The sequence below is a fragment of the Plecotus auritus genome, assembly GCF_963455305.1.
Source record: "Plecotus auritus genome assembly, chromosome: 8".
Lineage (NCBI taxonomy): Eukaryota > Metazoa > Chordata > Mammalia > Chiroptera > Vespertilionidae > Plecotus > Plecotus auritus.
In genome coordinates this window covers 60,568,055-60,594,064 of record NC_137782.1, presented here as the reverse complement: position 1 = coordinate 60,594,064, position 26,010 = coordinate 60,568,055, and the positions used below count along the sequence as shown (strand labels likewise).

At 50.9% G+C, this 26,010-nt stretch overlaps 1 protein-coding gene across 3 annotated transcripts in view; it reads left to right on the top strand.

Annotated features, from left to right (window-relative positions):
* EPB41L1 (erythrocyte membrane protein band 4.1 like 1) overlaps positions 1-26,010 on the top strand; it is a 140,114-nt gene that overhangs the window by 23,179 nt on the left and 90,925 nt on the right. For all 3 annotated transcript variants that reach the window (XM_080685616.1, XM_080685615.1, XM_080685613.1), the window contains exon 2: positions 10,394-10,444. The gene's annotated coding sequence lies outside the window, so the exon portion shown is untranslated. The remainder of the gene's footprint in view (positions 1-10,393; positions 10,445-26,010) is intronic.

Genomic DNA, 26,010 nt, shown 5'->3' with positions numbered 1-26,010 from the left:
GTCAGTGACAAGTGGAACACTTTGAGGCTCCTGTTTATAATCTGAGCAGTGCTTTTCCCCCAGTTGCAGCTTCAGCCTCAGAAGCAGGAGCTCCGGGGAGGTAGAGGCCTGGAGAGGACTCCACACAGGGCCTGGGGGTGGGGACCAGAGGGGAAGAGTCCTGCTGAGTTAGGACCAGAATCCCAAGCAAGGGGGTCCCTGGATCCTGAGTGAGCAGGCAGTGCCTTTACAGGTTGGATGGGTTCTCAGCCTGAGTTTGGCCCTCTCTGCCGGGCCGCAGCCAGAGGAGGCCACTAGAGGCGGACAGTGCAGTGCAGCTCGGGGAGCCAGAGCTGGAGGTAACCCAAGGCTTCAGTGTCCCTATTGACAGCCATGGCAGTGCTCTCAGCAGGCAGTATCCCTCCAAGCCTTGCCTTGGTGAGCCTAGGGAAGGCTCTGGAAAGGAGAGAAGGCTTATCCTGTCTTGGCAGCTTCCCTGACGTAATCCTTTCCCTCAAGCTTGAGGAGCCAGGCCCCTTCTTAACCCCTTGATGTTCCTTTACTTACCTTGTTTCTCTTCTCAGTTTTCTCCCACTCTTTTCTTCTGCCTTTCCCCCTCTTCTGTCCAGATTAAAGGCCTAAAGATAAAGCCTCCAGACCCAGTTCATTGGTGGTTTTGGGGTTGTTTGGGGCCACCTATGAATTAGAAAGCCTAGTCTTCCTTGTCAGGAGTTCACTCTGGTAGCTGATAAACAACTGCTTACATTTATTGGCTTAACCTGTGCCAGGCCTGTGCTAAACGCTTTTCACGCTTATGTCTTTTATTTTTTAAAAAATGTATTTTATTGATTTTTTACAGAGAGGAAGAGAGAGGGATAGAGAGTTAGAAACATCGATGAGAGAGAAACATCGATCAGCTGCCTCCTGCACACCTCCTACTGGGGATGTGCCCACAACCAAGGTACATGCCCTTGACCGGAATCGAACCTGGGACCTTTCAGTCTGCAGGCCGACGCTCTATCCACTGACCCAAACCGGTTAGGGCGGCCTATGTCTTTTAATCCTTGCACCTACCCAGTGAGGCAGAGATTAGGTCCCCATTCTATTAAAGAAGGCTAAGTAACTCACCCAAAGCCTACCCAGTCCTCGGTCAGCAGGCAGCACAGCTGGGATTGAAATCCAGATCCATCTCAAGCCAGTGGATGCTCTTTAATCTTCCCTATGCTGCCCCAGTTGGGGCCTACGAGAACATTTAGGGGTCCATAGAGGGATGTGCATTTGCTCAGATTGCTTGGCTCTGAGAGCAGGGTCTCCAATCCAGGTCTCCTGTCTCCCAGGCCTGTGCTGTCATCCCCTCAGAGACTGACACTGAGGTGTCAGCCCTGGGGCTGGCCAAGGCTCTGAGCCCATCTGGTTCTAGGCAACTGCCCACCTGTGGGAGAGACACTGCATCAGGGGCAGGTGACAGAGCAGGTCTGAAGGCACTTGGATTATTTACTAAATATTGTTTCGTTACTGGCCACCTTAGGTTTTCATAGATTATCTTGAGTCTTCCAGTTAAATAACCTTATCATTTGCAGAGAGTGCTAGTTTTGCCTCAGAAGGGTGCTTGGGAGTTTGGGGGCTTGGCGATTCTTTATCAGGCTCAGTGATGGCTAGAGGGGAGGGAGGTAGAGGCTGGAGCCAGGAGACCCAGGGTCAGGAGTATACTTGTGCTAGAAAGAAAAAGGGAAGGAAGCCAGAGCTGGACAAGGGCCAGAGTGAGACAGTCTGGAGAGAGGAAAGGAGCCTTGAGGCTGGGGTTGACTAGAAACCTCTTCCCATCCCAAGTTCAGCCCAGGAGTCCAGACCCCCTCTCAGACAGGGCTGCTGATCTCAGAATGTCACCTGAGCATCTGGGCAGCTGCAGGTGGGTGGCTGGGCCTCACCCATTCCATTCATGGTCAGCTTGAGCAGGTGGCTCATCCAGAAGGGACCTTGATTAGTGAGCAGTGGCTTTACAACTTTTAGCCACAGAGCCCTCTCTTCATAGGCAAGGAAGCAGGAATTTAATATGTGAAACAGCTAAAAGGAGAGTGCTGAGCACCTCCCCCTACCCTGAGGCTTCCCTAAGGCAGGGCTCTCCCAAGAGCAGCAGAGAGGAGCTTGCTAAAAACCCCTCTCTTCCAGGACTTGTCCAGAGCTCCAAACTCAGCTGCTCCCTGGGAGGGTGGGATCCACGGTGGGGCTCTGGAATCAGCTCATTTTTATTTTTTATTTTTTTTATTTTTTTTAAAAAATATTTTATTGATTTTTTACAGAGAGGAAGGGAGAGAGATAGAGAGTTAGAAACATCAATGAGAGAGAAACATTGATCAGCTGCCTCCTGCACACCCCCACCGGGGATGTGATCGCAACCAAGGTACACGCCCTTGACTGGAATCGAACCTGGGACCCTTCAGTCCGCAGGCCGACGCTCTATCCACTGAGCCAAACCCGTCAGGGCTGGAATCAGCTCATTTTAACAGGTTCCCTGTCATTGGGAGACAGAGGGTCTTCAGATTGCCCTTGGAGAGCTGATCTCAGATGTTTATGAACTTCTGAAATGACATACGTACCTTTGCGAGTATGCTTTGATCTCGGGATAAGATGCATAGGCACCATCTGAGTCTTTGAGTCATGATCCATGTAGTTTGGAACCACTGTCTTCAGGGTTGTTTTATAGAGTGGGAGCCTAATGTTGGGGGGAGGGTCACCTGGGAGGTCATGGTAGAGTCAGGCATTGAAGACAGATCTCTCCTACCCCTCAGCACATTGTTGGTTTTAGGTGAGAGTGCTGAGGGACTGTAGATCTGTCCCTTTTCCTGTCTGGGCTCAGGTTTTTCCTGTTGTAAAATGGGGCTTGGACAGGATAAGCTCAAGGTCCCATGTAGCTTTGATCTGTGGTTCTGGAAGCCAGGTCTTCTGATGCCCAACTCATATTCTTTGCCCTTCTTGCTGCTTCCCCAGCTTCACCCCTCCAGTGGGACCACCCCTCGTTTTAGTGTCTCCCATCTTCAGAGATTTCATATAGAACCTGGATTCCAGCTCCTTGAGGTCCTCCTGTCAAACAACATGCTCAGAGGCTCAGCCTTTTCTCTTTGTCCCCGCCCACTCACCATAAATGAATCAGGTGCCTGTGAGTCTGGGGATGCTCAAGATGGCCTCTCTTCTGAGCTGGACACCTGGGGCCAGTGCCAAGGGGAGGGGTTTGGAGAATGTCTCCTGAGGTTCCTGGGGATATGCACAGTCTTACATGTGTCTTTGCCGCAGGTCCCTGGGTTCCTTCCTGCCAAAAATGCCACCACCTTCCCCAGTCACAGCATTTTCTCGGCTCAGCTCAGGTACCAACCACTGTCCCACAAAGCCTTGTGAGCCCTCTTATCCCCACCCCTACAATGAGATTTGTCTTTCCCTCCTCTGCATTCCTTTAGCACCTTATCTGTTCTTTTCTGGGGACAAGTTCTGCTTGGTCTTGGCTTTATCCTGAGACAGGGCTTGTCTCTCTGGTGAGATTGTGAACCCTAGGATGTCTCAGGCATTATTTTTTGCTCCCCAGCACCTAGCACAGGGCTTTACACAGAACAGGTGCTTAATAGAAGGTTATTAAGTTTTATTTGCAGAATCTGCTTCTGGCCCTGAACTGGACTGGTTTCTCCAGAGCAGTGGTCGGCAAACTCATTAGTCAACAAAGCCACAGTTTGCCAACCACTGCTCCAGAGCCCCTGTGGCCCCTTACTGGCAGGCATGACTTCTCACATATCCTTTATTTGTGGATTGGAGGAGGCCAAGCTGGGCAGTGGGTAGGAACTTAAATTCCAGTCCTGACTCTGCCATTTCCTGGCTATGTGACCTTGGGCAAGTCACTTTACCTCTTTGAGCCTCAGTTTCCTCAGCTTAAAGCAAAGGGGTAGGGATGACAAGTCTGTTGGGGACTTGGAAGGATTAACTGAAATGATATGTGTAGAATGCTGAGTTCTGAGCATTGTAAAGAACAAATGGTCAATAAATAATTATAATTCATTATTTTTCAGTTAATGGTTATTATCATTGGTGTTTCATGAGACATCGACTGTGTTTTGAGCATCGTGCTGTGGGGAGAATAAGACAGAGAAAAATCATTGCAGTTCCTTGGTGTCCAGGGTCTTAAGGTCAAGTAGGGGCTGTAAGACTCTCATACAAGGAGCAGCATCCGGCAGAGACGTGGCTGAGTGAGTTGAGACAGGTGTTCCCTGTGGAGGTTAAGGAGGTGAGCTCCAGCCTGAAGATGGGGAAGTGGGGCACATGCTTGGAGAGCTGTGGAAAGGATGCAGGGAAGAGCAGAGTGGAAGCAGAGGCAGCTCTAGAATCTCTACATAGGAGGGGCTTAGGGGAGCTTTAAGCTTTGTCTTGCTAAGAAGAATTTGGGGGATTGATGCCTCATCATACTGCTCGTGAGAACAAGAGAGTGAGAAGACTGGAAAGATAGGGCAGAAAAGTTAGGGCTTTATAGAGGAGATAGTGGGACCAGTGATCAGGGAGGGCCTTTGTCCCTCTGCCCAGGCTTGAGCTGAGAAGGGCTGTGGGGGCGGGGGGAGGGGAGGGAGGTCTGATGCCCCAGACCTCTCTATAGGCTCACCATGGAGTCTGTTCCATAATAACAGGGAAACCTGTTTCCCTGGCCAAGGTGGAGATCTGAACTCTGATCTGTCTAAAGTTAAAATGCACATTGATCCCAGAAATGTCAGGATCTCTAAATTTCAGAGGTAGCTTGCAGGAGAAGCCACCTCCTGATTCCACCCTCCTCACCCCCACATTACACAGCTGGGAAGCAGAGGCCCAGAGGGGGAGCCTGCCTGGGTGAACTGGCCACAGTGAGTTCAGCCCCAGCCCCAGGACCTAGGCCTGTGCTAGGGTTTGGGGAAAAAGGAGGGGTCCAGGGAACCCGAGGAGGGGTATAAATGATAAGCAAATGTCAGATTGGGAAAAATCTGTTGCCAGGGTATGTTTGTGAGGGTGTGATCGCAGGGGAGTGGGATGTGAGTGGCATGGAGACGTCATCATTCCGGGCTTTCCTTCCTAGAAAGGAAAAAGGCCACGTAGGTGGGAGCCAGGGAAATACTGGGATGTGGAGGAGTTCACAGGGTGGCCTGAGAAGAAGAGGCTGTTGCCGAGCAGCCAGAGATACTGTATTACAATGGCACAGAGCATCTCAGCATCTGTAAGCCTGGGCCTGTGTAGCCCTGTACAGGGTACCACAGTGGCATCTCCCCCATTTTAGGGGAGAAAACACGAGGGCTCCAAATGTCATAGCTAGGAAGAGCAGAACTAAGATTGGGGGGCCTTCAAAGCCATGGTCCTACCTTGGATGGCTGCCATCCCAGTTCTCAGCTCAGCCTGGTCTCTGTGAGGACCTGGAGTCAAAGGGGTTAGGGAGGTGCCCGGCCCAGGGCAAGCCACCTTTTGACTTCCTGAATTTCTTCTCCATCAGTCTGCCCATCTGTCTGGCCTGTTTTATTCTAATTCACCATGTCCCCTTGTTTGTTAATTAAAAATATTTATTGAGCACCTACTATGTGTCAGATCACTGCCCCGACCTTATGGAACTTATGCCTTCACACGAGGGCTGTTCCATGTTGGAAGGATATGCTGGGAAGAGGAGGTAAGGGGATTCACTGACCACCGCTTTTTCCCTTCACACCTTCTATCTCCTTCCAAGTCCCCCTACCCCCGTGGGACTTTTTGCTGGAACTGCTTCCTGCTGAAATGGAATGCGGAGTTAATTGTTAAACCTAATAGCTGGTGAGTGTTTCACCCTGCTGGGCTTAGTGCTAGCTTTGCTCCCCTGGAGAGGGGTGGAGCCACCCAGGTTTTTCTGGCCTGTACCTGCCACCTTTTCCCTACTCTGGAATCTGCCTCCAGAACCTGCTCCTCCCCTCCTTCTAGCGGGAGGGCTGCCTCTTGGAGCCTTTCCCTGGACTCCAGCTGAGGTGACCCTGGGAGGTGAGTACTGGCTCTGGCCCTAGTCCAAAAGGCTCTGGGTGAGTGCTCTTGGAGGAGGTGCAGGGAATGGCATGGCGCCTAACCCCCGGGACCCACCCAGAGGGCAGACTGCCAGTGGACCTTGCTGGCTTTGCCTCCAGCCTGGTAGGGGTGAGGGTTGGGAGGATGGCGTCACAGTGGCCTAAGCCCTGTACACAGGACCCCCATCCAGTGCAGGCCATGCCACGCCTTTCTCCTGCTCGCCTTCTATTTTGCCCTCTGCATCGGGTGTTTGGTGCTAGGTCATTCTCTGCCACTAGCCTGGGGGAGGTGGGGTGGCTGAGACGAGCGGCAAAGGTTTGGGACAGAATTCAGGCTTCTAAGTCAGACAGGCCTGGGGTCAAAGCTGGGTGACCTTGGGCAGGTGGCCCATCTCTGAGTCAAAGTGACATCCTCTGAACAATGGTTGCTCTGATCCCTTTGTTACCACCACTGTGAACATAATAGGTCCCAGATGTAGATATTAATATTAGGCTCATATTTGAGTATTTGGGCTGTAGGTAGATATTAATATTAGGCTCAGTAGAGATTTGTTGAATGAGTAAGATACCATTCTATTCAGATTCAGCTTTACCTTCGCAGGCCTAGCTCTGGCTTATGGACTTGGAGGTCACCACCCTACCCTCTCGGACTCAACAGTAGAGCTATGCTGCCAGCCACAGATGGCTATTAAGCATTGAAAGGTGGCTAATGCCACAGAGGAACTGAAGTTTTAATTGTATTTGATTTGATTAACTTAAGACTTAAAAAAAAATCTCCATTCAGTTATTGAAAAAGTTCTACATATGTTTGGGAACTCAGTTTTAAGAATATGTTTTTTCAATGATAAAGGCTAAGAGAATCTAAATATCTGATGAAAATTTAGTGTCAGAATTGAGATGTGCTGGAAACTCGACCACATGTGTGGTCTCTGACTCTCACGTATGTGGGGTTCCCATACATATGTGTATATTGAATTTGGTTATTTTCTCTTGCTAAAAGAAAAATGATTGAGATGTGCTCTAAATGTAAGCTACATACCAGATTTAGAAGTCTCAGTAAGAAAAAAGGAATGTAAAATACCTCAATAATATTTTTATATTGATTTCATGTTGAAATTTACATATTGGGCTAAATAAGTATGCTATCAAAGTTAATTTCAGCCCTAGCTGGTTTTGCTCAATGGGTAGAGCATTGGCCTGCGGACTGAAAGGTCCCAGGTTTGATTCCGGTCAAGGGCACATGCCTGGGTTGCGGGCTCGATCCCCAGTAGGTGGTGTGTAGGAGGCAGCCAATCAATGTTCTTTCTCATCATTGATGTTTCTTCTCTCTCTCTCCCTCTCCCTTCCTCTCTGAAATCAATAAAAATATATTAAAAAATAAATAAATAAAATAAAACAAATTTCACCCAATCCTTTGTACTTTTTAAAATGTGGCTACTGGAAAATTTTAAATTACTTATGTGTCTCGTACTGTATTCCTATTGGACAATGCTATTTTAATGAGAGAGTTGTGTTGCATACATTTAAATAATGATACAATAACTGTAATGACTAGTTATTTGGGGAGGCTTGGGAGGGATGAAGATCACATATTCCTCACTCACTGCCCCTGTAGATGTTGCCCTGGAAACCCCATAGCTCCAAGGATAAGATGAAGACTTCTTATCCTATGACTAGGTGGCCATACTACTCACTTGCTGTGTGTGTGACCATGGGCAAATCATTTTACTTTGCTGAACCTTAGTCTATCCTCTGTAAATCTAGACTAATTGTGGGATTTACCTTGTTATTTGAGATATAGTCCAAGTGCAGCACTTAGCCCAATGCCTAGCTGTGTGAGTAGTCAGGTGTTAGCTGTGGTGGCGGTTGCTATTACTGTTAGTTGGTGGGTTGGGGGTGGATGGTACCTTGGATTTGTCAGCTTGGATTATCTTGTTTTATTTGTCTGAAGTGGACACAGACCAGAGGGAAAGGAGTAGAAGTTAAAAGAGTTTGAGGGATATTTGGGATGGCGACTTGGGGGATGTGTTGTTCATTACCTCAGAGGATTTCTTACCTTTGAGGTAGCTCATTGGATCTTCGCATAGTACTATAGGTGATCAGGCAAAGATATGTACCCATTTTACAGATGAGGAAGCTGAGACCTGTTGAGGGGAAGTGACCTGGCTATACAGCCAGAACCTGCATGCAGTCTTCCCAACCCTATTGTGGCAACATTGGAACCAACATTAAGAGGCCACCTTTTGGGGCTGTAGAATCAGGGCCTGATCAGGAGTCAGGAACTTGTGAGGAATGGTTATTATTAGTCTCCTATAACTGGAAGGGATCTTGACACCATTCAGTACAACCATCTTGTTCTTGAGTTGAAGAAACAGAGAACTGTGTGTGTGTGTGTGTGTGTGTGTGTGTGTGCGCGCGCGCGCGTGCACGCGCGCTTCTTCTGCCTAGGATCACACAGCAAGTTGATGGCCAAACTGGAACTGTTTCTGTTTGTTTAGATTCAGCCCTCAGCTCGGCCGTGGGAGGAGGGATGGCCCTGCTTGTCAGCCCCCTCCTCTCCTGCCCAGTCCCTAGGGAGGGCTTCTGAGAAAGAGGCTTTTGTTTCACCAACTCCTTCTGGTTTCCTCTCAAGGTATTCCTCCCCACCCCCACCCGCTCTCCAATCTGCCCAGATTTGTGTTTTTCCCTGTTCCAGGTTTAAAGGGCCCTGAAACCTGAAATCTCCACACACATCTACTTTCTGGATGCACAGGGGGAATCATGGGCTTTTTTCATCAAGGAGGCCAGGGTTTATATTCCTCTTCTACCATTAATTCTCTTTGTGGCCTTGGTCAAGTCACCTGTAAATTTTTAGTCTTGACTTGCTCATCTGAAGAGCAGGAACCATGTGGTTAAGAACCTGGGCTCCAGGTCTCACCCCATACTGATTGGCTGTGTCTGTCTTCAGTGCATCACTTCACCTTTCTGGGTCTGCTTTACAGCTGTATGGGGCACGTCTACCTCCTGGATTGTTGATAAGGCATTGTGCTGAGCTCTCCACAGCATCATCTCATTTAATCCTCTCATTAACCCTGGAAGCCAACACTATTACTCCTATTTTCCAAAAGAAGGAAGCTAACTCTCAGAGACTTGAAGTGACTTGCTCCAGGCCACATAGCTAGGGAGTGCTGGGGCCAGGATTCAAACCAGGTCTGTGGGACTACAGAGTCCAACCTTATAACCACTGTACCGCACTGCCTCTCAGGATTAGCCTGGGTGCTAGGAAACAAAGCAGGTTGCTGGGTGACTGATGCTACAGCGGGCCTAGCAGTGTCCTGAGGCCCATGCCAGCCTCCAGAACTGGGGCAGGAAGAAGGCTCTCAGGCACACAACTTCTGCTCCTACTGTTACAACGTCAGCCCAAGTGAACTTCCTATTCACCTTGTAGCTTCACAGTTGTTTGTATGGAAAATAATACAGTACTTAATAAAAAATAATAAAGGAATAAACTCTGTGTTTTGTGCACTCACAACTGTGAACCTACCTTTGCCCCACAAAGGTAGGTTTACAATTCCAGCTTGGCCATCAACTATATGTGAGGCGGAACTGTCTCAGCTCACGGGAGGTGTACTGTTCTCAGTGTGTGAGTCCAGGGGGAACTGAGGCTTCTCTCTCCAGCAACCTGCCTCACTGTGTATCAGGCTGGGCCTGTAGTTGGGGCTTAAAGATGATTGAGAAGGAGCTTAAATACTTTGTGAGCAAATTATACCAGAACAGAATATTAATGCTAAAAAGACCTTAAGGGACCACTGAGTCCAACCTTATTTTTTTTTTTTTATAGGTGGGGAGCCTGAGGCAAGGATAGGCCAGGGTGAGAGAGCAATGGGTGTGTTCTTTCCTGGGTGCCGGAGATCATGGGACTGACATGGAAGGAAGTGCCTGAGGAGTAGGCAGGCCTCTGCTTGCCCTCATGCCCCAGATCCAGTCCATCACCACGGTCTGTGGATACCACCACTTTTTCTAGCTCTACTGCAACCATCCATTCTGGGTCCTTGTCACATGCCCCCTGGACAGCCACAACGACTTCCTAACTCATACACCTAAAGCTACTTGTACCCATTTCCAATCCAATCTCTACATTACAAACCATTCCCCAGTGCTCTCGGAATCAAGACTGAACTCTTTACCTTGGCCTCCCAGCCCATGAAGGCCTGGCCCCTGCTGGCCACGCCAACATCATATTTGTTACTTTCCCTTTTGCTCTCTGCGCATAGTCACAGAGACCTTTCTGCTTAACAGGTTCAGCAACTTCCCCCGGGTTCCTCAGAGAGTCAAATGCCAGCCTCTCAATTTCCAGCTCCATGCTGGGTCCATGATCTCAGTTCAGAGGAGCTAACACTGTTTCCTCCTTTCAGGTGCCTGACTGACGTCCTTCCCCCCAGGGAGCTGGTGTGAACCGAGGACCGGTGAGTGTTACCCTGGCATAGCCTGTCTCTTCTTCTTCCGCTCTGGTTGGTCTTCCAGGTCATCAGGCTCTCTCTTTTGATATATTTTACTGCTGTGGAGGCATGAGGATTTGTATAGGCCACATATTTCTGGTGGCTTTGAAAAAGGGGGGCAGTGCTGCAGGTCCTCTCTGGTTTTGGCTGATTTGTGGTAGGGGCTAATATGCTTATTCATTAAGCAACTCTGTGGTAGACAGCATACTTTGCCTATATTGCTTTATCCATGCCACCATGGCTGGGGGTGTGGCCTTGGGCCTGGAAGCTGTATTAGCTGACCCTGGAGCCCTTGTTTTCTTTTGCTTAACTACTTCTAGGTTGCAGTCTGGATTCAAGAGAGGGTATTTTCATTCTGGTTTTGCCACTGATGACTACGCGACCTTAGGCAGCTACCTTTCCTTCTGTTGGCCTCAGGGATATATATATATATATATATATATATATATATATATATATATATACACATACATACATATACACACACACACACACACACACACACACACACACACATTGTTTGTATGTGTAGGAGATGTTGGGGGAGAGGTTAGGAAAGGTGGGGTCAGAGTAAATGAGTTGTTTTTAAACTATCCAGCTGGGGAATTTCCTTTTCAAATGAACTTGAAAGACTCGCAATGTACAAATCAGCTAAAGGTGTTTCTGCAGTGGTTGAAGTTAGGACAGGGCTGGGGACTCCAACTAGCTAATTCCTCAGCCCCCAGCAGCCCCTAGATATGGAACCATCCTTGGCTATGTGCTGGACAGTTTGCAAACCACTGGCCCAGGGCATGTCAAAACCCCCTTCTGACTCCATGGTTCTGTGATTCTGGCAGGTGAGGGAGTGGAGAGGGAATCCAGCTAATGAAGTTACCCTGATGTGGAAATTGTGAAGTAATATGCAAATGTCATTGTGGGGTTATTTGTAAGGCACAACTGCCAGGGCTGTGATGTTGTCATGCTGGAATCCTCTGGTTTTTATTTTTTGATTAGATGCGAGGCATCTCTGTACGCCTATATACTACCCTTTACCTCTTTGCACACAATATGCCACAATTGCCTAATCCTCACAGCTTCCAACTACACGGTAACGTTTAGTCTAGTCCAGTGGTTGGCAAACACATTAGTCAACAGAGTGGCAAACCTTGGCTCATGAGCGGCATGTGGCTCGCGAGCCGCGGTTTGCTGACCACTGGCCTAGGGGAACTCGTGTGTGTGTGTGTGTGTGTGTGTGTGTGTGTGTGTGTGTGTGTGTGTGTCTGTCTGTCTGTCTGTCTAAGGAGCAGGGGCTATGAGGGATGGCTGGGGCTGAGCCAGGTCAGGGCAGGTAGAATAAATGCCAAACAGAGCTAGGAGCGTGTTACTCCTGGGGGTGGTGGGGGTAGGGGATGGCTTTAGCTCCAGTTAAAAGGAGTGATTTGGCTCCTTCCTGCCAGTACATGGGCCCCACGGAGATCTCTGGGCAGGAAGCAGTAGGAACAAGGAATCCTCTGTCCATAGCCACAGCACAGCCAGGACAGAGGAGGTGGATTAGGAGTTCCTAGGAGGGGGCCTGCTGGTCTCTCCCTGACATTTGAGCAAATGGGTGGGGAGAGGGGAACTAAGTGTATGTGTTCATGGAGCAGGGGGTGTGTGATAAGGGGAGGTAGAGGTTGGTTCATACATTTATTCTACAAGTTCCTTAAGCTTCTGGAAGCCCTCCGAGAAGCCAGGCAGCTCTGTAGGGGTCAGAGCTGAGAAAGATGAGACTCTAGGTATTAATCACCATCAGTTTACTGGAGGAGACAGGAAATGTGAGAAATGATAGATTTGCAGAGGCATCTGGCCTGCAAGTCCAGAGGCCCACATTCCAGTCCTTGCTCTGACACCGACTAGCTCTGTGGTTTGGCCTTATCACTTCTACTTTCTGGGTCTCACTTTCCTCTTCTGTGGAATGGGGATGGACACATCAGCCTTGGCTACTTGTTTTATACTAGTGGCCCGGTGCACGAAATTCATGCACATTAAAAGGGGGACCCAGAGTCAAGTCCCTGCCCACCCACATGCACCTCAAAATTGCATGAGACCCAGACCCGGCTGCCCTCCCCCCTGCATTGGGCTAGATCCAGACCTGGACAGTCCCACCCTTGTCAAGCCCTGCCGGGCAGGGAGCGTAGCCTCAGGTCCCCTGGCCCAGCACCAGGCCGGGGGGCATGGCCTGAGGTCCCTCAGATGGGGCAGGGGGTGTGCCTTGAGGTCCTCTGTCAAGCCCCGCCAGGTGGGGGACATGGCCTGAGATCCCCTGTCAAGCCCTGCTGGGTGGGGGGCATGGCCTGAGGTCCCCTGTCAAGCCCCACCAGGCTGGGGGGTGCAGCCTCAGGTCCCCCAGCCCAGCACCGGGAGGGGGGTGCAGCCTCAGGTCCCCCATCAAGCCCCACTGGGCGGGGGGAGGGGAGCGGCCTGAGTTCTCCTGACCCAGCACTGGGGGTGCACCTTGAGGTCCCCCATGAAGCCCTGCTGGGTGGGGAGCATGGCCTGAGGTCCCCTGTCAAGCCCCGCCAGGCAGGGGGGCATAGCCTCAGGTCCCCTGGCCCGGTGCTGGGGCGAGAGTGCGGCCTGAGGTCCCTGTCAAGCCCCACCTGGTGGGGGGCACAGCCTGAGGTCCCCCGGCCTGGCGCTGGGGCAGGGGGAGCAGCCTGAGGTCCCTGTCAAGCCCCACAGGGGCGGGGCAGGGTGTAGCCTCAGGTCCCTGCTGATTGCTCATTAAGGCTCCTTAAGGGAACTTAGCCTCAGATGTGGGTGCAGCCATCTTTGTGATGGAGTGATGGTCAATTAGCATATTCCCTCTTTATTAGATAGGATTGATTTCAGAGAGGAAGGGAAAGTGGGAGAGAGATAGAAACATCAACAATGAGAGAGAAACTTTGATCACCTGCCTCCTGCATGCCCTCTACTGGGGATAGACCCTGCAACCCGGGCATGTACCCTTGACCAGAATTGAACCCAGGGCCCTTCAGTGTGCAGGCCACTGCTCTATCCACTGAGCCAGATTGGCTAGGGCAACCTTGGCTACTTCTTAATGCTCTTCTGAGTATCCATTAGAATAGGGTATTTCAAATGTTTGGGGGCAGCAGAATCCCTATAGGAAAAACTTATAACAAAATTGCTATGGTTGAATTGGCAGCAGTTTACTCAGAATATCACTGCTCTCCTTACTGGACTAAAGACAGTCCCAGAAGCTGTCCCAGTAGCCATCAGCATTGGCCAGTGGCAAGAAGCCTGGACACTGGCTTCTATCTTCTAGCTCTGCTCTACCACTCATTAGCTGTGTGACCTTGGAAAAGTCACTTACCTTCTCTGAGCCTCAATTAACCCACTGCAAGATGGGGATAATGATACCCTTCTGCCTTACCTCTTAGGATTGTGGGTAAAATCTAAAGATATGAAGAGTAAAAAAAGTCCTTTGTAGGAAAAATGCAAGGGATTTAGATTCTAGTCCAGGTGTGAGCCAGGTGATAAGGCCCATGGGGATGAAAAATCTCCCAAGGAAAGAATTCCCCTACCCTTCTCCACCTCTCTACTGCCTACAAAAATGCTGGAATCTCTCCAATCCAGCCTCAACCTACTGCTTTTGCCAATCTTAGCCGATAAACAGGCTGGCCTTTTTCTTCCAACAGGTGGGTGTGATTAGCCATTAGTTGAGAAGAATCCCTTTGTGGGACATTGGAGGCATATGTTTCAGCCTGCTACCTGGGGAGCAGATGGGGAAACTGAGGCCATGGTCAATACAATTGTTGCATTCAGGGCAGCTAGACAGGCAAGGCCGGGAAAAGGCTTGGGCTTGGCCTGTGCTGATATGGTGAGCCTCTTTCCCAGGAAATCTACAACTTTGTTTCACTAAGTGGAACACAGTGTGCACGGAGTGTTTACATTTTGCTCAACTTCTGCCCCAGAGAAATTCTTCCTAGGGGCACCGTGGGCTTTCCCAGAAGAGTGGCATCTGGGCCAAACCAGGGAGGAGCTTTGAGTTCCTAAGGGGCAATGGGGGCTCCAGCTCAGCACTTGCTAATAACAACTGGAATTCTGAAATTAGATAGTGGGGATGGTTGCACAACTCTGAATAGTGTTGGCATGTTCTTTACCTCCAGATGTCCCTAGGGTTGGAGGCAGCAGGGAGCAAAGGCGCCAAGATAGGCCTCCTGGGCCTTATGTGGGCCTGTGGAAGCGGTGTTGGCTTCTAGAACTCATTGTTGACCAAGGTTAGTTTCCCCATTTGGTACCTGGGGAAACTAAGTCTCAGACTAGGAAAGAAATTGGCGTCAGTTGCCAGCCCTAGATGCAAAGGGAAGCTAGCAATAGAGTGGGGGCAGCATTATAAAACTAGAATAGCAAGCATTGTCTTCTTATGTGTGTCTCACATAAGTCTCAGGAAAGATCTGAATGAATGACCTGGCCAGGTCCCTTTCCCTCTCTGGGCCTCAGTGCCCCCTCTGGATCCACTCTCTATAGTCCTTTATATTCCTGGTGTTCTCTTATCAATGAGTTAAGACCGTGGTCGACAAACTGCGGCTCGCGAGCCACTTGCGGCTCTTTGGCCCCTTGAGTGTGGCTCTTCCACAAAATACCACGGCCTGGGCGAGTCTATTTTGAAGAAGTGGTGTTAGAAGAAGTTTAAGTTTAAAAAATGTGGCTCTCAAGAAATTTCAATCATTGCACTGTTGATATTTGGCTCTGTTGACTAATGAGTTTGCCGACCACTGAGTTAAGACACATGATTGCCAGGTTTTGCTACAGGTTCAGTTGTCTCCTTTGTTAAACAGGGACAACAAAATCAGCCAGTCCTACCTTCCTGGAGGGTGACTATTACAAGGGTCAGTAAGCGACCACAAGACTTCAGGGCCATGTCAGGCTTTAGCGAATGGGGAGTCACTTTAACAAGGCAACATGCTCCTGCCTCGGCAGTGGAATGAAGTTGAAAAGATCTTGAGCTGCAGACTCAGACAGACTTGGGTGGAGACCCTTGCTCTACCTACTGTGTGAATTGGAATGAGATACTTCATTTCTCTGTGCCTCAGAATCACCATCTGTAAAATGGAGACAATAATAGTTGTTACTTCAGAGGTTATGGAGCCCAAGTGAGAATGCAGAAAACATGCATCGCACTGTGCCTAGCACACAGCCAAGTGCTTAGTAGCTGGTAGGTGTTACTGTGTTGTTGATAACCGTAATGATGATGATAATTGACATTTAGAGACTGGGATTCTTTGGGGGCTAGTGATGGCAATGCTATTGTTATTAATAGTCTCCTGTACGCATCACTGATGTGACCTTCAGAGCACAGTGGAGGCAGGAAGTTGTCACCATCTCCATTTTACAAATGTGGTGGTTGTGAGTCTTAAGAGAGGAGAAGTGGCTTGTCCACGATTTTATCTCAGGTCTTTATGCTTTGGGAGCACACTTACTGGCCAAAGAAGCTGCATGGATCAGCCCCTGGGTCAGACAGCTCTGACAGGGAAGTAGCGGATGATTGTGACTCACCCTGACTTTTACTCTATACGTTTTGGAGAGTGAGTGAGCGAATGACAAAATAAATGGCAACCTCTGGCCCTAGCCGGTTTGGCTCAGTGGATAGAGCATTGGCTTGCGGACTGAAGAGTCCCAGGTTCGATTCTGGCCAAGGGCATGTATCTTGGTTGTGGGCTCAATCCCCAGTAGGGTCGTGCAGGAGGCAGCTGATGGATGTTTCTCTCTCATTGATGTTTCTAACTCTCTATCCCTCTCCCTTCCTCTCTGTAAAATCAATAAAAATATATTTAAAAAAAATGACAACTCTGGCTCAGTGGCCTTGCCCAGTCACAAAAACACAGATAGGCCTTGAAGTCCATGCATTCAGTGTGATTGGGGGCAACCTGCCTCACACTTTGGGGCCCAGGATTTCTGGAGCTCTAGGCCAGCAGTGTTCCTGCTTCTTCAACACAGCCTGGCTGGATTCTGAGCCCTGGAAAGCCAGATTCATATTTCTTTTCCTTCCTTCCTTCCTTCCTTCCTTCCTTCCTTCCTTCCTTCCTTCCTTCCTTCCTTCCTTCCTTCTTCCCTCCCTCCCTCCCTCCCTCCCTCCCTCCCTCCCTCCCTCCTTTCCTCCTTCCCTCCCTTCCTTCTTTTCTTTCTTCCTTCCTTAAGAGAGAGTAGAAGGGAGGGGAAAAAACAGAAACATTGGTTGCCTCCTGCACTTGCCTCAACCAGGGCTGGAGATTGAGCTTGCAACTGAGGTATGTGCTCTTGACTGGAAACGAACCCAGAACCCTTCAATCCATGGGCTGACACTCTATCCACTGAGCCAAACTGGCCAGGGCCAGATTCATATTTCTTTTCTATCAGTTCCTGCTTCCCCACCCTCCATCCCAATCTAGAAATTGATTCTATCTGCAGTCATTCCTCCACTGAGTCTTGATTTAGTTGAGCAAGTTTCCCTCAGTTCCTGCCATACACCAGGCACTGTCCCACATGCTAGGATACAGAGATGAGCACAGCAAGCAAACATGTGGTTGGTGTTGAGCATCAGAACTCTGTCCCAGTCTCTGGCAGTTCCCAAGGGGTGTTGAGGAAGGTGTCTCGGTTCCCCTGTAGCATGCATGATTTTTGAATTTGAAAAATGTCTCTGCTGTGGAAGGCGTCATGTGCTGGGAGTCCTGGGTTGGGGGTCGGGGCTAGATGGTGGTTCCACCTCTGCCAGGGCCCTGCTGTGTGACCTGCCTCTCTCTGGGCCTCTCTCTGGGCTTCCTCTTCCCTATCTAAAGGAAGGGATTGATTGAGATAGGAAAGTAATCCCTAATGTTTGTGGGGCACTTGCCTGACACACATGTCCTGTGCTCACAGGAGCCCAGGCTGATGCCAAGGTCCCTTCCTGCCCTGGAAGTGGTTTCTGAACTGGGCTCTGAGCACCAGGGCCCGGATGAAAGCCTCCTGCTGGCCTGTGGGCCCGGCTTTCTCAGGGGGCACTAGAGCTGATGGAACAGGTTCCAGCAAGGCGGCCCTGCCACATGAGCCAGCCCTGTCCAGCAGGGACCCCGCACAGGGGGCTGTATCCTCTGATGCTTTCCTTCCCAGGAGGTGGTGAGAAATGGGGTGGAGATGGGGTGAGAGCAAACGTCAAGGCCCCTGAAACTGTGGAGTTGCCCCAGCCCCTCCACAGGAAGGGTGGTGGAACTAAAGACTGAAAGGGCAGGTTTTTGCACATCTACACAATGGCACAGGGTGTCACAGAGCTACCTGAGGACACAGGTCTCCTGGCCCCCTGTCCTCACAGTTGCATCTTGTGCTTAGCTATTTCCTGGGCTTTGATCATTGAGGCGGGGGGGGGGGGGGGGGGGGAGCACAAAGGGCAGAGCATGTGTGTACCCAACAAGGTAGAGGATGGTGGCTGGGGTTGGGAGGGGAGATGTGTCTGTGTGTCATTTTAGTTGTGTTTTCCTGCCTCTTGTCATGTTTCCCAGATAAGTTCCTTGGTCTCTTGCCCTAGTGGCACTGATAGCTGATATGTTGAGTGTCCAGAGGAGGAAAAGCAGAGGGCAGGCCCTTGTGCCTGATGGGGACAGGAGGCTGGTGAGTCCTGATTGTGCCTGATCCCAGGGGAAGGAGTGACTCAGCTGTGAGCACCCATCCTGGCCCTGGGACAGTGTCTGTTTGGCTGGCAGGCCAAGGAGGAGCCTCTGTGTGTTCTTCCTGTCCCTCAGCTCTTGGTATCTGCAGCCTACCCAGGCCCCTGCGGCTCTAGGCTCTGCCACTTGGCCCTGGCACGGGGACTGGTTTGACAGGTTTTGCTACACTAATGAGCAGCCAGGAGTTGGGGCAGGGCAGGCCTGAGGAGGCAGTGCTGCCTTGTCCTTGCCTCCCCACCCCCAATCCCAGCCTCACCTCTGTGTCATCGTCCTACCCCCCACCCCCACCCCCCGCCCCCAATCCCCCTCTCAAGGGAAGCTGCATGGGAAACGGGAAAGCGGAAGCCACTCAGACGCCTGTTCCTGGCTCTGTCCATTGTTCAACATGGGACCTTGGACAAGTCTCCCTTCTTGGACCTCACTGTCTTCATCTGCACAATGGGGCTTTGGGCTCAATCATCCTCAGGCCACTGAATACAATGATACTAGTTAGAACTTTGCCATTTTCTCTCTATCTCTGGGCAAGTCATAGCACACTGAGGGCCTCAGGTGAGGGCCACGACCCTTCTTAGGATGGTGATAGGATCAGCTAACAACCCAGCGAGTATCCAGTCTCCGCTGGAAGTGTTTTCTTTCTGTAGTCAGGCCTGCCCTTATCTGGCTCCAGCAGAAGGAGAGAGTTTATCTAGAGGTGGGGCTTACCCTAGTTTTCCCTCCCCCCCTTATCCTGAGCCCATAATTGCCTGAGAACCAGGCTTTCTGATCTTCTCCTTAAAGTAGTTAGGGGAGAAGGAAAACCCAGGAGGAGGGTCTCAGCACTTGCTGCCTCCTCTTCCTCCTGACTTTCACATCAACCCAGGGTCCAGTTCAGGGGAAGGAGGGAAGGCACAATAGCTCGACCACACTCTTCCTATCTAACAGTGAAGAGTATACAAAGCCTATGTCCTCAAAAACTCTAAGTCTGACAATGTACAAGTCAGAAGGAGGGGGATTTAGATAAAGAGGACAATCCCAGCTGGTGACAGAGAAGAAAAAGGGAATTCACATTTATTGAGCATCCCCTATGTGCCTGCTAAGCCAGTTACTTTGCATACATTCTATATCCATGTCTGTGTCTATATCTATGTCTATGTCTATATCTAATCTATATCATCTCTCTCTATATATATATCTATTCATAGGTTGAGACTTGCTTAGCAATATGTCATCTATCTCTATCTCCATTACCTATATTCCCAAATGGCAGCCAGAATGATCTTTGTAAAACATCAGTCAGACCATGTCACTCAGTGTCTTTCCTCTGCCCTTGGAATAAACTCTAAACTCCTGACCAGGTTCTACAGGGCCCTGAGTAAGCCGGCCCCTGCCTCCTCCTCTGCAGTTATGTACCTCCCCATTGGTCATTTACTTCAGCTACAGAAGTCTTCTGTGTATTTCACAAATTCTTCCCCACCTCAAACCTTTACATATGCTGTTCTCTCTGCTTAGAATTCTCTTTTCCTGGCTTTTTGCAGCCTTGGGTCTTATTAACCTTTTAAACTCAGTTTAATTAGACAGCGCCCTCCCTGCCCCACTGCCCTGCTCTCTACCCCTGCCTCCGATTCCTCACAATGCTTATCACCATTTGTAGTCATTTGCCTTTTATTTTTAACTAGTGACCTGGTGCACGAAATTCATGCACATTAAAAGGGGATTAATTAGAGGAAATAATTTAATATTGCTATTTGCCCTTTCTCTATAATAGAAGTGTTAGAGATGAAAGAAAATTAGTAAAATGTATATGAAAACCTTCCTCCTGTCAGAGTCTGGGGTGCACCACGGGACCCAGAGTCAAGTCCCCGCCCACCCACATGCACCTCAAAATCACGTGAGACCCAGACCCGGCCGCCCCCCCCCCAATTGGGCTAGACCCAGACCCTGCCAGTCCCACCCTGCCAGTCCCACCCTTGTCAAGCCCTGCCGGGCAGGGGCCATAGCCTCAGGTCCCCTGGCCTGGCGCCGGGGGGGTGGGCATGGCCTGAGGTCCCCCAGCCCAGACCGGGGCGGGGGGGATGCCTTGAGGTCCTCCATCAAGCCCTGCCAGGTGGGGGACACGGCCTGAGATCCCCTGTCAAGCCCCGCTGGGTGGGGGTCATGGCCTGAGGTCCCCCGTCAAGCCCTGCCAGGCAGGGGGTGTGCAGCCTCAGGTCCCCCGTCAAGCCCCCTGGACGGGGGCGCAGCCTGAGTTCCCCCGACCCAGCACTGGGGGTGCACCTTGAGGTCCCCCATCAAGCCCCGCTGGGTGGGGGGCACGGCCTGAGGTCCCCTGTCAAGCCCAGCCAGGCAGGGGGGCGCAGCCTTAGGTCTTCTGGCCCGGTGCTGGGGTGGGGGGTGCGGCCTGAGGGCCCCTGTCAAGCCCCACCAGGCAGGGGGTGCGGTCTGAGGTCCCCTGGCCTGGCGCTGGGGCGGGGGGAGCAACCTGAGGTCCCCTAGCCCAGCACCAGGATGGGAAATGCACCTTGAGGTCCCCTGTGAAGCCCCACCTGGTGGGGGGCACGGCCTGAGGTCCCCCAGCCTGGCACTGGGGTGGGGGGAGCAGCCTGAGGTCCCCTAACCCAGCACCAGGATGGGAAGCGCACCTTGAGGTCCCCCGTGAAGCCCCACCTGGTGGGGGGCGTGGCCTCAGGTCCCCTGGCCTGGCACTGGGGCGGGGGGTGTGGCCTGAGGTCCCCTAGCCTGATGCCAGGGCAGGGGTCGTGGCCTGTCAAGCCCTGCCAGGTGGGGGATGCGGCCTGAGGTCCCCTGTCAAGCCCCACGGGGACGGGGGAGGGCATAGCCTCAGGTCCCTGCTGATTGCTCGTTAAGGCTCCATATGGGAACTTGGCCTCAGCTGTGGGTGCAGCCATCTTTGTGATGGAGTGATGGTCAATTAGCATATTCCCGCTTTATTGGATAGGATGTTGCATACACTCTACATTGCATGGCATAGAGTGGGTATTCAGGAAGCATTTTTCTGGATGAATGAATGACTGAGTTGTAGGGAAACAAAGGTGCTAGTTGAGTGCCTGGCTTAGGGCAGGGCTCTTAGGTGTTCAGTAAACGGCAGCTTTTAGTGAGAACTAGCATGGATGGTGAATACCCACCAATTTATTGTGGCTAGAGCATGCATTGGGGAAGGGGTGCAGAGGACAATTAAGGTTGAAAAGATGAGCTGGTACCAGATCCGGGTGGTCCCTGATGTGTGAATTTACACCTTAGACATTGCTGGGAGTCGTTGCTGGGCCATTAACTGTAACTATAGAGCTTTGCTTCTGAGGTGTGGGTCCAAGGTCTTTGTCTACACGGTGAGGCCAAACAGTGTGAATGGGGGGAGTGCAGGGTGGTGAGCAAACTAAAGAGGAACAGGCTGGGCCCTCTCCAGAGGCAAACTCCGAGGCCAAAGGCCCAGAGGAAGTGGCACTGTTGGGAGCATGCTGTGTTTTCTAATTCCACATCGTCATTGCACTGTTCCTGGGGAGCAGAGGATTGTGGCTACCTAAGAGCCAGATACTTGGATTTCTATTTTGGTTCCTCCTCTGATAAACCATGTGACTTCTGCCAGGTTCATTCACAGCTGATTCTGCTTCTTCCTCTGTAAACAGGCTGCTTTTAGTACCTGCCTCATAGGGTCTCAGTGAAGATGAATGAAGTACTGTAGTGCGTGCAAAGGGCTTAGCAAAGCACCTGGCACATACTGAGCACTCAGTAGAGGTGAGCCGTTATTTTCATTCAACAGTGGGGGGTTCAGAAAGGACATTCCAGGCAGAGGGAACTATAAGTACAAAGGCAAAGCACAGAGACATGACACAGGAGGGTGCTTTGGAGTGGTGGGAGTTCACTTTGCAGGAAAGGGGGAGGAGCAGTAGGCGCCCCGATCCCGCAGCACACGCACACTGGGCTGGAGCTGGAACTTTATCCCAGGGCAATCAGGGCCAATGCAGGGTGTGATGTGATCTGATTGCTGGCAGTAGGAGGATGGGTTGGAGGGGCATGGAGGCCCAGAGACCATTGGACAAGCTGTTGGCGTGGCCCCAGTGAGAACCTGAACTCAGGCACCTGGAAGTAGAGAGGAGGGAACCATCAGAGAGGTGAAGAGGGAGAGTGGACGGAGTGTGGGGCCTGCTGGGGAAGGGAGGGAATGGGAGGGGAAGGGAAAGCAGCCTTATCCTGATGACTGTGGGTGTCTGTACAGGCTGGCTGAGGGATTGTAGAGCTGAAAGCATGGTGAGTGCATGTGGGTTTTGATGTCAATAGTTTGACTTTTCTGGGAACTGAGAAGCTTCCTGAGAAACCTCTCTTTTTTGTTTTGACTTTCCATGTGGAAAATCTTTCTAAAATCTCCGAGTGATTAACTCCTCCCCTAGTGATGAGACTGTGCATACCTCTTGCCTCCTGGGCTAAGGCCTGGGCCAGGGGATGGGGTCATGGCCTGTAGGTGGCCAAAGCTAGGGATTTCATTTGGAAGCTGGTTTTAAGAGTCCATCAGTTTTCTTGTGACTTTCATCCTTCTCAAAGTGTGTAGAAAGAGGCAGTGCTCGTTAGTGGAATGTGCTGTATATTTCAAGGCCGGGATCAGGACTCCGCAGCCTTTTAGAAGTGGTATTAACGCAAGCTCCTGCTTGGCCCCCCTGCCCGTTTTTATTTTGATGAGTGTGGACTGGGAGATGTTATTCCAAAGAACCCTAGATCTTCGCTTTTACACTTTATAGATGAGGAAGATGAGGCCCCAAGAGAGAGTGGATGAGACTTGCTCAGGTCCAATTGTGAATTAATGTCAGAGGTGGGCCAGGGCCAGGCGCCTCCCTTCTAGCTCCAGGCTCCTGTGCTTCTGCAGCTGGCACTGCCTCTTAGAGGAGTGATGAACTGACGAACCTCTACACAGGCCCCTGGTGTCCCGCCCGCCCCCCCCCCCCCCCCTTCCCCTGAGTCAGCTATTGTCCTAAGCCCTCGCTCAGAAGCCCATCCATACCCCTTCTCCTGATTGTGGCTGGAGGTATGGGGGGCTAAAACCAGGAGAATTGGGTTGGTTCCCTCCTGATGAGGAGAGGAGTCTGGAGGGGTGGAGTACAGTCACATCTCTATTCCAGCTGATTGCTGTGTTGAGGAGAGTCCTTTGTCTGCGTTGCCAGGGGAACCAAAGTTTCTGCCTTCTTCCAGGGCTGTGATTGGTTCCTGATTGAGCTTGAGCTTTGGTGAATGGAAGTGCCTCTTTCCTGCCTCTACATCTTCCACAGGTTGAGAGACTAGAGAGACGCTGGGTGCCCATGGAAGCATCGTGTTGGTTTCTGTGCTCTACCCTCTCAGCTCTAGAGGTGATGGGTTTCCTTGTGTATTTGCTCATTCATTTATCCCAGGCAGCATCTGCTCCAGGAAAGCTAGCTTAAGAGTCAGAGGACCTGTATTTGAATCCTGGCATGGTCACAGGCCTTGGGTAGGTCCCTTTCCTTCCCTGGGCCTCAGTTTCCCTGCCTGTAAAAACAAAGGCCTTGGGCTAAATTCTCTGGTCCTTGCAGCTCTTCTTTCTTGACTGCACAGCCCACATCCTCTCCTTTTTGACCTCCCATATTCCCATTTGGCCTTTTGCCTGGGCTCTGACCATGTTCTCACTTATAAGTGCCCTGTAAGATGCAAGATAGAATAGGGAGTTGCAAACAGCTCTTAGCATTCCCCATCCTCCTCGAGGAAAGTTGTGTTCTCTGAAGCCTCTCCTGGAAGCCCCAAATCCTGCAGCCCCTCTTGTCTCAGCCTACCACCTGGACCCAGGCTCAGGGGAAGAAGCCAAGGATAGTGAATGATGGGTGCCCCATCTCTGCTCAGGGTGGGCCTGGGCAGCATGCAGAACAGAGTTTGCTGGGGTGGGTGGGGCAGTTGGGAGAGCCCTGGAGCGCAGCAGTCCTGGGTTCCAGGCCTGACGCAGCCACTTGCTGGCCAGGTGACCTTGGCAGGGCTGCTCTGCTTCATTTTCCACATCTATGACACAGGAATTCAAATCCCACCTCATAGGATTGTTGCAAAGATTGAGTGAGATGATATGTCTGCCATATGGGAGGCACCAAGTCCCCTTCCCGGGTCTCTCCCCTAAAAAAGGCCAGTTTGAGAAGGGTTTGAGGTGGCAGGGCCTGTGGTACCACGTGGCAGACTGTGCATGCTGCTCATTCCTGGCAGTGCCAAAGGCAGGGCGAGAAAAATGTTGTCTTGGGTGGGTGATGTCTGAGTGGGGGAGGCGTGTGTCAGAGTTAATGTTTGAAAAACACTTTTAAGATCCTCCAGGGAACTCAAATGAAGATTTTTTAGATGAGCTGAAAATGGAGCAAAGTAATGAAGCTCAGCTCACTGGCAGGAAGGGGGGGCGGCCTAATTGGTACTGACTTGGTCTTGGCCCAGCCACACGCATTATCGCAGGCTGACCGGGAGGGTGGCCCTACATTTGGGCTGTGAACTGAAGTAATTGATGTGAGCTTTCTTGGGGAGGAATGGAAGGGGGGTAGTGCGGGCTATCTGGTAATGACTCGGCCCTACTTCTTGTTGACTCACTAAACTGAGGGTCAGAGTTATCTTCTTAGGTCATTGGCCTTCAGAGCCTGGTTTAGCTTTCAGCCCTATGACCCCCTCCACCTCTGGGCTATAGAAGCAGCAGTCCAGACTTGGCCACTGCCTGCATGGGTGTGGTCAGAGGCAGGGATGGGACAGTGAAGTCGGAAGTGGACTTTTTCTGCTGTGCTCAGGTTTGTCTGGTGTCTGTGATGAGGAGGGTAGAGAGTGGGAAGAAGGGGGTTCTCAGGAGAAGAAAGCAGGCTGGTGGGTGTATATGGGTGGGAGGAATAAGTATGAACAGGATGCATGTCTGGGTTTGCTTGTGTGTCTGCTTACATCGAGGAGGCAAAGGATCTAAGGGACATGTCTCAGAGGCTGAGGAAGGATCCAAGAAGCGAGTGTGTGTGTGCATGTGCATGTGGGTCCCTGTGGAAACACAGGTGGTAGAATTGGTGAGTGATTACAGACCAGGAGAGCGTTGTCTTGAAGACAGGAGAAAATCCTGCTGGGAGGCCACCTATGGGTTGCTTGGGCTGGGATAGGAGTGGAGGGCCATGGGGTGGTGCAGCATTGCTTCTTCTGGGGACCTGGTTTGCATTGGAAATGCTGTTCCTGGGGACACTCTGAGACTCCTCAGTGGGAAATATATGGGGGTCAATCATTACAGCCTTCTTGGCACCTGCGTTGCCTTGCGAATGCATTTGGGGGAATAGGGCCAAGTGTCAGGTCACCAGTGCCTCCCTGGCACACTGACCCCAGCGATCCCACCTCTTTATTTTTCCTTGGTCTCTGCAATACCACACCTTTCTTCCCCGCTCTCCCACTATCTCTCTGGCCAGTTCTCATTTGCCTGTTCCCCCTTCTTAGCTTGACTACTCACTATGTGGGTTCTTCAGGGCTCCATTGCAGTTTCTGTTCTTGTTGTTTTTTTTACTAATACTGTAGGGTTTTTTAAATTATGAAAGTAATAACACAGTACACAGATTTTGGGAAACAGGAGGAGGAAAAATGTGACTCCCTAGAATTTTTGGGAGGTTGACATGCTTCCTTCCACCTTCATTCCTTTGCTCTTTTCTCACGTGGCCTAACTGTGTGTGTGGAGCTACCTTCTCTGTCATTACAGAGGATTCCATCAAATACATGGTCCTCTCTCCCCGTTTCCTGTTGGTGGACATTTGGGTTGTTTCCAGTTTTTGCTGTTAGGAATAACACTGCCGTGAACGTTGTATAATGTGCTTTTTCTGTATTTCAGATGATGTCTCTTAGGGTGGGGTCCCAGGAGGGACTTCTGGGTCAAAGGCTATGGATGCTGTTTAGGTTCTTGCCAGACTATTGTGCCACTTT